General features: G+C 44.3%; 1 protein-coding gene across 2 annotated transcripts in view; it reads left to right on the plus strand.

The window, feature by feature from the left end:
* ADK (adenosine kinase) overlaps window positions 1–13,501 on the plus strand; it is a 161,417-nt gene that overhangs the window by 715 nt on the left and 147,201 nt on the right. The gene's annotated exons all lie outside the window — the stretch shown is intronic.

Below are 13,501 nucleotides of genomic sequence, written 5' to 3' on the forward strand. Positions count from 1 at the left end.
TTCAGGCGAAAACAGCTCCTGAATTTCGGACGTTTTTACAAGTACTTGCGTTTTTCGCGGCGTCCATTGCGGATGTAATTGGAGCTGTTTTTCAATGGAGTCAATGAAAAACTGCTCCAATTATGTCCCAAGAAGTGACAGGCACTTCTTTGAGGTGGGCGTCTTTTTATGCGCGAAAAAAAAAAAAAGCCGTCTGCACAGAACTCCGTAAGACCCATTGAATTCAATGGGTAGATGTTTGGAGCCGTATTTTCGGGCATAATTCGAGGTGTAAAATGCCTGAATTGCGTCCGTAAATAGGGCGTGTGAACATACCCTTACTCATACTATACACGCCACTATGCCGACCTCTCCAGAAAATCACCACGAGTCAAGAGATCAAAAATCTGGGTTTAAAGTCCCTGTACACCTTTTGGCTTCGTTCACACCTGTGTCCTCGCGGGGTCCCGTTCCGTCAGAACGGGACCCTGACTGAGGTTTCTGTTTGCATCACCATTGATTTGAATGGTGACCGATCCGGTGCAAATGTTTTCCGTTTGTCACCGTTGTGTAAGTGTTACGTTGTTTTGACGGAATGAATAGCGCAGTCGACTACGGTATGGATTCCATAAAAACTACGGAACCCTCACACAACGGAGACAAACGGAAAACATTTGCACCGGATCCGTCACCATTGAAATCAATGGTGATGCAAACGGAATCCTATGGTTTCTGTTTGGATAGGGTTCATGGGTTCCCCTGACGGGAAGGTCCAATGGAACCCGTGAACGAAGCCTTAGTTATGAACTTGGATGTGATCGGTAAGGGTAAGTTCACACGGAGTGGATACATTTTATATCGGCGCATCTGCCCCGGAGGCCGCAGGGAATTCAGAGTGAAAAACCGCACCAAATTGTTGTGCGGTTTTTCGCCCGGAATGTCCGCTGCAGAAACCTGCAGCATCAGCCGGCCTCCTGGGGTGACGTTTCATTCCAGGGGACGGCTACAGTCTGTGATTGGCTGCAGCGGTCACGTGGACTGAAACGTCATCCCAGGAGGCGGGCCTGCAGAACGTCAGAGGTAAGTATAAGGTGTTCGTTTTTTTGTTTTTTTTTTGCTAGGTGTGGTGTAATCGCTGCAATTCCGCCACAAAATTCGGAACATTTCACTGTTGCGGGTTTTAAACCCCACAATAAAATAGCGGCGGTTCCGCAACCACAGTTTACGTGCTGCGGCTTTAAAAAAAGCGCACCGAGGGTCAACTTGTGTGCGGATTCTCAACGCAACGCGTGGATGAGATTTCTTACGCTGCGGATTTTCCCTAACTAAATATGTCACTTGCGGACTAACCCTAAAGGCTCGATCCTGCGTGTCCGAGACCCGTGGATCTGACAGATTCAGGTCTCAGCGCAGGATACAGCTGCTCTGTATACAGGACACGAAGCAGCTGTATCTCAAAAAGTAAGAGCATTAATAAAATGTCATTACAAAGTTGCGTAGAACAAACTGATACATTTTTATTTTTAAGTTCTATCCTATAAGATACAGGAATTACTCAGCTTAAAAAGTGAGTGCACCCCCAAACCCTATATATTTTCTGAAAGCAGACAACCTGACGATTGTGTTTATCTTTACGTGGTATTCGCAGCTATGTCTACTTTCACGTAAGGTTGTGACAAACAGAATTTATTTTCGTTTCCGACTTGCGATTTTTTTTGTTTTTTTTTTGTGGTGGAATCGTTGCTTTTCCACTGCAAAAAATTGCAACATCTGGTTGCAGGTTTCACCTCCCTATTGAATTCAATGGGAAAAACCCGCGACCGCAAACCAGCGATTCCGCAAATTCAATTGACATGCTGCGGATTTAAAAAAACACACCGCTGTACGATCTATAAAGTTTTTCCGGCGTGTCTTTTTACGCAGCGTGTAGATGAGATATGTTCAAATCTCATCCACTACTGTATTATGCTGCAGATTTTCCGCAATGAAACACGTGAAAAATCCGCAGTGTTTACGCTACGTGTGAATCGGCCTTTGTTTGCTACCACTTTCTCCATTTTTTTGAGAGCGCACAACATATTGTGTATAAAAATACAACGTCATCATTTACACACACAACCACCTTTACACAACTTTGCATCAAACGGTGATTGTAAGCACAAATAGCGTCAATAGTTTTTTGTGGTTTAAATTGTACGCCGCGGCACAGCATAAACAGCGCTTTATAATTTTTTTTTACATTTTTTTTATTTTCCGGTACGATTACGGCGATAACAAATAGTATGGCTTTTATTTTTTTTAAATGGCCTATTTCGTGGGACATTTATTTGTGTTTTTTTTTTTGGTCGCCGTTTTCCAATAGCCATAACTTTTTTTTTTTTGGGGGGTTTTACATTGATGTAGCCTTATGAGGGCTTCGCTTTTTTTCAGTCATATTTTTTTTAAGTATTAGGGAACATAGTGATTAATTAACTGTTTTATTATTTATTTGGGGTGAATGGGGAAAACAAAAACCATTCCGCTATTGATTTTTTGCTTTTGCATTTCACGGTGTGGCTTCATTAACATGTTAACGCTATTATATGGGTCGTTACAATTGCGCCAATACTATCTATTTTTGTACATTGCATTTTTTTGTAGCACTTTTGCAAAATAGAGAACTTTTTTTTATTTTTTTTACATTTTTATTTTTTTAAAACTTTATTAAACTTGAATTATTTTATTTTTTGTCCCACTAGGAGATTTCACAACGCGATCTGCTGATTGCGTATCTAACGCCTCTGTATTGTTTAGTGGAGAAAATCAGTGATGCCGCGCTCCTTCCGAGTGAAAATCACTGTTTATTCATCCAAGGTTTAAAGCGTTGTAGTACTTGGTATGCTCAGCGTTACTATCGGTAATAAACCTATAGGCCTATAGCCATGGCAGGTCTGCAGGCCTTTTTAAGTTCTTGGGTTTTGACCCTTAGCCCGTTCCAAAAGCCCCAAGATCCGGTTATTATTTCTCCTGTTGTGATCCTCCGAATCTTGCCTTAACTTGTTGCAGTAAAGTGAGGAGGGCCTTGTACTTCAAGTCTGCGTTCCACTTCTGCCATGTCTGAGGCTGTTTAAATCAATTTGTAAGTGGTCAATCTTTGCCGTCAGGGCTGTTTGGCATGCCGCAATGGCAGTTGTAATTTTGTTCGCATCCAGGGCCCCCCGAGGCAGAGGAGGTGCCGGCTCCATCACTTTGGCTCATCCTGTCTACTAGAGATGTGGCAGCTGATTTGTAAAGAAGCGTAGCAGCTGACAGCCCATAAATGTTCACCTCTCGCACAGTGAGGCAGAAAATAGCGGTAAACCGAAGAATATATAATACGGCCATACAGTAGAACAGCTTGTGCCGGAATTTAGTTCACAGTTCAGCAGAACTTGCTCCAGGAATGATATAAAACGGCAGATGAACGTCAGTACGAATCCATAGCCGCCAGCAGGGGGAGATGTGTTGGTTAGGGCAGAAATAGTTGCAAATGATCGGTTCAGAGGATTCCTATCATACCCTTACAGTAGAAACTCCAATATCAAATATGTCCTCAGGTTAAGTCAAAGAGGGGACAATCTAGCAGATGAGGCACTAATATGAGCTGTCCTCCAGCAAAGTGTGACCATGAGGGAGGGGGGGGCTCTCACTGCCCAAGATGAAGATATTGCTCAGCACCAAAGAGCAATGCCACCAGTCTGCTCCAAATGCCCGCCCAGCCAGGAGACACCGGTGTTCAAGAGGGAGCGCAGAAATCTCTTGCCGTGTAGCACTTTAAATGCAGCCGCACATCTTCGTATTGAAATACATGAGGTCACGGTATTGAACAGTTTGCGGGTGCACCGTATCAAAATAGTATCGGTATTTCAATGCGTTGTGCAACCCTAACATAAAGTGACGTGCCCGGTTTGAAAAATAAGGCTCTGTCAGGAAGGTCAAAAGTGGCTGCAGTGGGAAGGGGTTAAATACGGGCCAGCACAAGGCCTGTTTGTTGGCCTTATTACATTCCTGATATCACGTAAAACTTTGGTTTTAGTTGTAGTCATTTCTGTATGTAGATATTGCTGTTACAGACGGTTCTTTATTCCCTCTCAGAACGTTCACATATTGTGTTCGGTGCTGGTGAGAACAAGCAGATTGTCATTGACTGGAACAGAAGGAATCACTCTGCTGCCCCTGTACAAGAGGAGCGGGGTGGTGGTATTGGGCACATGCGTCCACAGGCACTGGAAACGGTAAAGGGGTTGTTCACTACTGGAAATTGATGACCTATCCACTGTATAGGTGATCTGTGGGGGTCCGGACCCTGCACCGTTAAAGGGGTTTTCCACTTTCTGAAAACTGATGACCTATCCACCAGATAGGTCGTCATTAAATGATCGGTACGTGTCCCACAACCGAACCCCGCACCGATCTGGCACTCTGGGTGCTGAATGATGTTGCTGGAAGAAGATGACTCCGATCAAAGAACTGAGGCTGAGCTTCAGTATTGCAGCTCTGCTCCTATTCAAGTGAATAGGAGCAGAGCTGCAGTACCGCCGAACGGCCGCTAAGCAGTGGTCGGAGCCATCTGCTTCTGGCTCCAACCACTGCATCCCGTTCCAAACATCTGGTGCACGGAGGCAGCCGGAGTTGCGGATCGGTGCAGGGTCTGGATGTTGGACATGCACCAATCATATACTGATGCCCTATCTGGTGGATAGGTCATCTGTTTTCAGAAGGTGGACAACCCCTTTAAGCCGCTCTGGCTGCCTCCGAGCACCGGACGTACATGTCGGAAGCCGTTGGTTCCGGCCACTGAATAGCGTTAATGTATGCTTTATATTTTGTAGCAAACAATTCACGGTCCACACAGAGCCCTGAGCTGAAAGGCAACTGTGGGATGAATTCAGTTAAAGGGGTTGTCCGAGATTTAATGACTTTGTGTTAATTGTAATTTATAAATGTAAATACTTTTTTAATGTACTTACATTTTTCAAAGTGGCCCCGTTTCCAGATCCTGCCGTGGGGAACTTGACTGGTGACGTCACTCTCTGCTCTGCCGCTTTGTTGATCTTGAATTCTTTTCCTGGTATACGACACGTCACTTGTCACGTGGTGTGTATCGGCTTGTTCTGTTGTAACGCGCATGCGCGGCCCCTGCTGTTATCTCGAGAACAGCAGGGGCCGCGAGAGCAGCAATGACAGCGCATGCGCGTTACTGCATGTGAAGCAGAAGAAGCCGATCTACACCACGTGACAAGTGACGTGTCGTATACCCGGCAAAGAATTCAAGATCAACAAAGCGGCAGAGCAGAGAGTGACGTCACCCGTCAAGTTCCCCACGGCAGGATCTGGAAACGGGGCCACTTTGAAAAATGTAAGTTTATTACAAAAGTATTGACATTTATAAATTACAATTAACACAGTCATTAAATCTCAGACAACCCCTTTAAGACAACTTATCAGATCTTATTGCCAAGATATTAATTGGTAAGATTGTTATTGTGATTGAGTGGATGGGAAAAACCCCAAAACTATGTTCTGGGCATTCCATAAAAAGAGGAAACTATTAGTGTTTTTAACACCACGTAAAACGTTTTTCAAGAAATTTGTAAAAATGTTTTGGTGCCCCCTGGCGCTCTTTTCATTCCCTCTCACAACATCTAACTAGTGCGTCCAATGCTGGTGAACACACCTGCCTAGTCGCTCCGTCCTGCCGCTGGCATCCTCTTGAATGTGGGCGGCAGAGATTAATTCCTTCTAATGTGCAGGTAAGCCAATAAGAATTGACACACTAGGGGTAGGAATGCACAGCGGGGATACGCTGCGTAAAAGTACACCGCGTATCCGTATGGGAAGGCGCATGGAATGTCAGATGTGGAGATACTGCGGGGGGGGGGGGGGGGAGTTTATACTGTCCCTGCCCACATGCCAGTTTTGGGAAGTGTTTTAGTCCATGTGACCACTGCAGCCGTCACATGGGATAAAATGTCATCCCCGGAGGACGAGCTGCGCTCAGAGCAGAGGATCGTGTCTCCGCCCAAAGCTGGGGTAAGTATAAGCTGTTTTTTTTTTTGTTTTGTTTTGTTTTGTTTTTTTAGATCTTGCATTCATTTTGTTTCTATTTTCTTTTATCACCTGTGGTTTTTGGGGTGGAATCGCAGCGTTGCTACCACAAAAGTCGCAAACACATGGCTCTACGTTGCGGGTTTTACATCTCTTTTTACATTGACTTTCTCGTCGACTGGGCAAGTGGCTTTTGTTCAGCCCCGGTTTATGTAAATGAGCGTGGTCCGAGGTAATGGAATCCACCGATGGGATCTCCTGATGTGGTGACTTATTTTTAGCTGAATAATAATGTTCTAGTTCTTCGCAGGCGGGTTACTTGCTGCAATGTTGCTGAAGTTGTCTCTCTCATTGCTTTTTGTGAAATTCTTTTTGACCGTTTTCTAGGTGTGATTATAAAAGTTATTCCAGAACAAGGTTGAGTTTTTTTTACGTGGAAACCTTGTCAGATTTGGCGCCAAAAACCGTCAAATCGCCCCTCGTTGATTTCAATGGGAGATCAGGGATGGAACCGTGGGGAGAAAAAGCATGAAAAAAAATGCCTCTGCCTCCCATTGAAATCAATGGGAGGCGGTTTCAGGCGCTTTTTTTTGCTGCTGATTCCAACACCGTTTCTGCGTCAAAATCCGTGCCAAAAAACTCTGTGTGACCAGGGTCTTAATTTGGTATTTCCGTAATCATATTGACTCAGACTAAGGTTACCATGTTGTTTTTATTGCACAATGAATGTCCTAACAACCAAACCACTCAAAAATGGAGGAATCTTTTTATTTTTATTCTTTTTCTCCAGCCCACAAATAATTTTTTCCGCCCAGTTTCCTAGTACAATAAATGGTGCCCTAAAAAAACAAGTCATCCTGCAAAAATCAAGCCCTCGTGCGGCTTTGACGTAAAAAAAAAAAGTTATGGCTTTTGGAAGTGAAATGGAAATCCCAAAAATTGCTGCGGTGGGAAGGGGTTAAAGCTATTCTTTTAGTGTATACTGTAAAGGTCATGGTGGCCCACAGTTGCTGATGAGGGTCAGATCTGTTTTGCAGCTGTGGGTGGGCAGGGAATTGGTGGTCTATACTACCATACTAAAGAGAGCGGAGTACAACGCCGTGTCCGTCAGGCCCATAGACTTTGACTGGAGCAGCAGTGAGCAGGAATGGGGGCTTGGAGTCCCCCCTGTTTTAGTGATTGTGGGATTTTTAGCGGTGCGGTCCCCAGTGATGGACGTTTATCACCTATCCGCTGGGTAGGTGATAAATGTCTGATCTCGGGATAATCCCTTTAAATGGCTACTGATTGCCCAAATGGACCATGAAATAAACCTGTTATGGGAGCGCAGTGTCTGAGCACTTCTGGCAATCCTGCAATTTTAAGGACCATTCGCCCTCTAGTGGACAAGAGTAGAAATCCCACAGATTACATGCAAGCCGTTTTGGCAAGCCTAGGATATTGGATTTATTTTTAATGGCAGATCTGTTAAACTTATTTAGACAAGGATCACACACAGTTTTTGGCTCAAGTTTTTTTTTTTTTCCCTGCCAAGGAGTGAACACAAAGGGTATGTTCCCACATAAAGGCCCTGTTCACACAGTTTTTTGACGCGCAAACCACGCCGCAAAACTCGTCAAAAACCGCCGAAAATGCCTCCCATTGATTTCAATGGGAGTTGGACGAGTTTTTTTACCGTGAGTAAAAAAAAAACGCGTCGCGGTAGAAAGAAGCGACATGACCCATCTTGAGGTGGTTTCCGCCTCCAAAACCCCATTACAATCAGTCAGAAAGAGGAAAAAAACGCCTCGACGAGTTTTTGTCAAACCACTGTGCAAAAAACGTCTGGAGCAGGAATTTTCCTCCTACAAAAAAAACTCTGTGTGAACATAGCCAAAGAATACGCTGCAAATTTTCGGCAACTAATTCTGCAGCAGATTTGGAAAAAATAAAAAATAAAAAAGTTGCTGGTAAATTGTCATCCGCATACCAAATAGTGTGCAATTTCTGTGGAAACGCTGAGGTTTTTACCTGCGGATTTTAGTGCCACGCATTTATTATAGAAATGCGCACCTGCAGCTTTCCCGAGATTTTTTTCTAACTGCGTTTCTGCAAGACTCAACTCTCCTATTTTAGTGCGGGTTTCATGCTCCCCATTCAAGTCTATGGCCCAAAAACGCAGCATCTCCAAACAGAATACACGTCATAAAGTGACGTGCTGCAGAGTAGAAAGTCGCACCGCAAAACGCTTTGTGCATGACTTTTGTGTTTTTTGTTTTTTTCTACAGCGTGTTACATCGCTGTTACTGTAAGGCATAATGCACATGACCGTGCTGTATTTGTGGCTCATTTCTACGGCCCGGACACACACACCTGTAGTTTCACGGGAAGGTGTTCGTGGCCGTTAGAAATGTCAGTATTTTATCTGCAATTACGGATACGTAATTGTGGCTAGAAACTACGGTCATGTGGTATGAGGCCTAATTGTTGCGGAATTTCTGGAACGCTACGTGAGGACCCACCCAAAAAAAGTGCATTAGTCTTTTCTTTATACCTTTTCCAACATTTGGATCCACTTCTGGCTTACACTAAAACAACTGAGCCGAGAACGTCCTCAAAACTGCGTGTGTGTGATCCTGACCTTTAAAATCTAATTTTTTTCTTTTTGTCCCCTGTGTAAATTTTGTTATTTAACCTCCTGGTGGACCAGTGAATAAGGCTGGGTTCCCACAGTGCAGATTTTGTAAGCCAAAAAAAGAATTGGATCCAGGAGAGCAGACCTATAAGGCCTTTCTCAGTGTTTAGGTTCCTGGTTTTGGCTTAAAAATACATACAAAATCTGCACTGTGGGAACCCAGCCTAAGGCTACACTCACATTACAGTGAAAAGTGTCCGTGTGATGTCTGTTTTTTTTAATGTCGAAGAATAAAACGTAGAAGTCAATGGATCAGAATAGACCGTTTTTAGTAATCAAGAGGACTCCCCGGGCACAGCGCTACTTAAAGAGCTGAGCCCGGTGAGGCCCCTGACATCACTGTCCATATAAGGACAGTGATGTCAGGGCTTTCAACTATCAAGCTCTCTGGCCAGGACTCCTGTCTTAGCAAAGCCCTTGAGGTAATTGTGTGGGGAGAATATCACTTGGTGTTTTCTCGGGCAATGGGGAACCTGCATGTCTCTAGCGTTAATGTGGTGACATTATTTTAGGGGTTGTCCATGACCGGACAGCTGATGACCCATCCACGGATAGGTCATCTGTATATGATTGGTGGGGGTCCAACACCTGGACCCCGCACCTATCAGCTGCTACGGCCGCCTCCGGGCACCGTACGTCCATTTCAGAAGCAGATGGCTCCGGTCACAGATTAGGAGCAGAACGGCCGCTATGCTGTAGTCTGAGCCATCTGCTTCCGGCTCCAACTATTGCATACCGTTCAAAACATCCGGCAGCCGGAACAGCTCATCGGTGCGGGGTCCTGGTGTCTGACCCGCACCAATCATATACTGATGATCTATCCGGTGGCTAGGTCATCGGTTGTCCTTCCACAACTAGTGACTTTTAATATATAAATCTCATATACCAGGGCTGTGGAGTTGGAAAGCCAAACTTCCGACTTCTCTCTTTTGCCACTTTCTGACTCCATCTCTGACTTTTTCATAAATGACTCATGTATAGCAATTAGTAATGTTAACATGGGGTTTTCATCACCATCATGTAACTAGGCGACTTAAAATATAGTAGAACATAAAATATATTTATTGGAATACACATTAGGACTGGAATCACAATGAATTGATCATGTGACCTCGAACACTTTAGGCCACACCCTTTTTTACATGCCATGCCCTTGAATTCATATATATATATATATATATACATACATACCTACCCCTGAGCCTGCTGTATACTGCTGTGTATAATATACCCCTGTATAATGCCCCCACATAGTGTAATGCCCCCATAACTTTCCCATATCTGCTCTCCACACAGTATAATGCCCCCTCACGATATAATGCCTCCATAGAGCCCCAATAGTGCTTGATAAAAATCATAAAATACGTACTCCCCTAACCCGTTCCAACCACGAGCAGAGGAGATCCTGCTGGTCTGTGTCTCGCCTATCTGTGCCGAGCCGCGGGTGACCGGCATTGCATAGTAAATGGGAGAGCAGGGACCTAACGGCTTCCCTGCTCTCCCATTTGCTTCAACTGTAAAAAAAATAAATAAATGTTTACGATTTATGAATTTCGGCTTCATTTTTTTTTTGTTTTTTTTTTTCTGTTTAATTGCCCGGCCCTAATACATATTTCTGGACAAAAAAAATATATTTTAAAATTCCTGTGAGTTAATTAATACAATGATCTATAATATTTTTATTTTTGAAGTTTGTCGGTACATTTCTACCAATTCCATCCAAAACCGCCTCGACGCCCTGTCAGATTATCATAGACAGATATAGCTGGGGATAGTGTAAGTCCTGAACAATGCGGATACAGTAGAACATGAATGCTTATGTCCGCTGCGAGTAGTGCTCAGATCATCGTAGATGGGCTGTGAGGCTGATGGGATCAGGGAGGACGCTTCTTTTTCCCGCTAGCTGAAGAAAAAAAAAATTCCCATTGGCCACAATGTAAAAGAAAAAAAAGTATACATATTTTTATTTTTGTGGTCCACTGTATAGGAAAGTGAAGTTTTTGCATACCACCCTGACAGAGGCCAAAAGGACACCCCTTTTTTATTTTTTATTTTTTTCTTTGCCCTTTTTCTGGCAAATTGGAGCCTGGTAGCTTTCCTGGCGCATACTACGTACATTCTAAGGCCCCATGCACACGACCGCAAAAAACCTCCGTAATTGCGGTCCGCAAAAACGGAGCCATTCACTTTCATTGAACACTGACACCTTTCCGTAGCACTACGGAAGGGTGTCAGTGCCGTGGAAATGTTCCGGGAATTATGGAACATGTCCGTTCTTTCGCATTTTGCGGGCCGTGCTCCCATACTTTGTATGGGAGCACGGCCCGAAAATGCGGCTGTCAGTCAGCGGCCGGCCGTGCCCGCAATCGCGGGCCGTAATTGCGGGCACGGTCGTGTGCATGGGGCCTTACATAATGTGTTGTGGATAGAGCTTTCTATGTTTCACAGAAAAAAAAGTGTGTATATATATATAAGTATTTATGACGGCTATACTGTAGTTGATTAGAGTTTGGGGCCCCCTCTAGTTTCCGCTTTAATAGGTCTAAATTCCACTTTTTTCCACTAGATAGATACACCCCCTCTTTCTGCTACCCCTACAGGTGGCAACGGAGATCATGTACGTTACGATCAGTCACGAGAAACATCGATTATTACCATTAAAATGTTCGGAGTACTCCCACCAGGAACAAAGCGGAGGCTTGGGTTAAGTAACCGATATCATTATCTTCTCGTGTCCGTTTTCGTAAAAATGATTTCGATACCAAAAACCCTTTATCTTCTTTTAAGATCTCGTTTTTATTTGCCAGTTCAATTTTCAGAAACTACATTGGATCATCTCATCCTTTATTTGGGCAAACAAGAGACCGTCGACTGGCGACTCATCTTTGTAAATTTGGTTGGCTGTTAAATCCTTATGTTTTACAGTGGGCTTTTTATCCCTCTATGCCCCTATTGCGTAATCGCTCTCTCCCTGAAGGCCGGGTTCCCACGGGTTGGATACCCTGCCTAAAAATGGTTCAGCTCCTCTGACTTGGGACCCGCAGCACTTTCTGTCTGAAAAACACATTGTGGTGCGGCTTTTCGGACGGAATTTACGCTGCGGAAAACAGTGTAGAAAAGGAAAACCCCTGTTCATACTTACCCCTGCTGTTGTCATGGTGATACGTCCCTCCTTTCCTGTCCGGTCTCCCTGGATGACGCTGCTGCCTGTGATTGGCTATTCCGCCACAGAAGTAGTTACACTTGGCTATTTGTTGCGGACTTTCCATCCCAATTGAATTCAATGGGGAAAACCAATGAAAACGCAGCATAAATAGATATGCTGGGGATTTAAATTCCGCACCGCAGGTGAATTTATTAAGTTTTTAGCTGCGTGTTTTTTTTCCGCAGCGTGGGCATGAGATTTTTTAAAATCTCGTCTCTTTTGCTGCTACTGTAAATGCTGTGGAATTTCCGCTACATGGGAACCCGGCCTTAGATTTTCCTCGTGTTACTGGTTGGAGTTCCAATGGGGTGTATTTCATGGGTGATGTTTGTGTAGTCAGGAGCGCTTCAGCTGCTTCGCTCTAGCGATTGGTGGGGGTCTCAGTGCTCACGGACATCTCAGAAGTTTGTCGAACGTTTAGCTACACTTTACATTAAAGGGAATGTGTCGCGAATTAAACCTTTTATTTTAAGTGTCGTTACTTATTTCTATTATATTCTTACGTTTTTTGCTGTATTTTTTTTTTTTTCTTCCATATGGTGGAAAGTATTAAAAATCAAATAATAATTTGACATGTTTTCCAATGTTGGCCACCAGGGGGGAGCACTTCCCAGAATTACAGCAAGGTGAATAAGGCAAAGCAACCTGACTCACAGCTGCTGTAAATGTGGGAGGGAATCTCACCCCCCCTCTCACAAGCCAGGTAAAGGTGTCTTCAAATTGCTAAGCCGTGTCCGGCAGCCATATTGGGTGTGATTCTGCAGCTGGAAGAAGTTATAGGACACACCAAAAGGCTAAGTGTATGTTCACACGCTTACTAAACAAAGGGAAAACAGCTCCTGATTTTCAGCCATTTTTTAATCAAACTCGAATTTTTTAACGGCTGTTTTTGGAGCTGTTTTTCTATAAAGTCAATTAAAATCTGCTACAAAAACGTCCCAAGAAGTGATGTGCACTTAATTTTGGTGGGCGTCTTTTTACGTGCCGGTTTTGGAAAACGACCACGTAAAAAACGCCCTGTCGGAACAGAACGCTGTATTTCCCATTGAAGCCAATGGGCAGATGCTTGTAGGCGTTCTGCTTCCGATTTTTCAGCTGTGAACATTGTGTGTGGCCTTACCCTTAGGGCTTATTCAAACGAACGGGATATACGTCCGTGCAACGCGCGTTGCACAGACCTATATTAGTCTATGGGACCGTGCAGACAGGTGCGTGATTTTCATGCATCGTGAGTTCGCTGCGTAAAAGTCACGACATGTCTGTTCTTTGAGCGTTTATCGCGCATCACGCACCCATTGAAGTCAATGGGTGCGTGAAAATCACGCATGTCGCACGGAAGCACCTCTGTGGAACGCGCGTGATTAGCGCAACAGCGGTGAAAAGGATGAATGAAAACAGAAAAGCACCACATGCTTTTCTGTTAACGAACATCCAAACGGAGTGTCATAATGATGGCGGCTGCGCGAAAATCACGCAGCCGCGCATCATACGCTGCTGCCACACGGAGCTGTTAAGTGGCTTTTGCGCAGGCAAAACGCCGCGTTTTTTTGCGTGCGCAAAAAGCACTCGCTCGTGTG

This window comes from Rhinoderma darwinii, chromosome 11 (assembly GCF_050947455.1).
Source record: "Rhinoderma darwinii isolate aRhiDar2 chromosome 11, aRhiDar2.hap1, whole genome shotgun sequence".
NCBI classification, from domain to species: domain Eukaryota; kingdom Metazoa; phylum Chordata; class Amphibia; order Anura; family Rhinodermatidae; genus Rhinoderma; species Rhinoderma darwinii.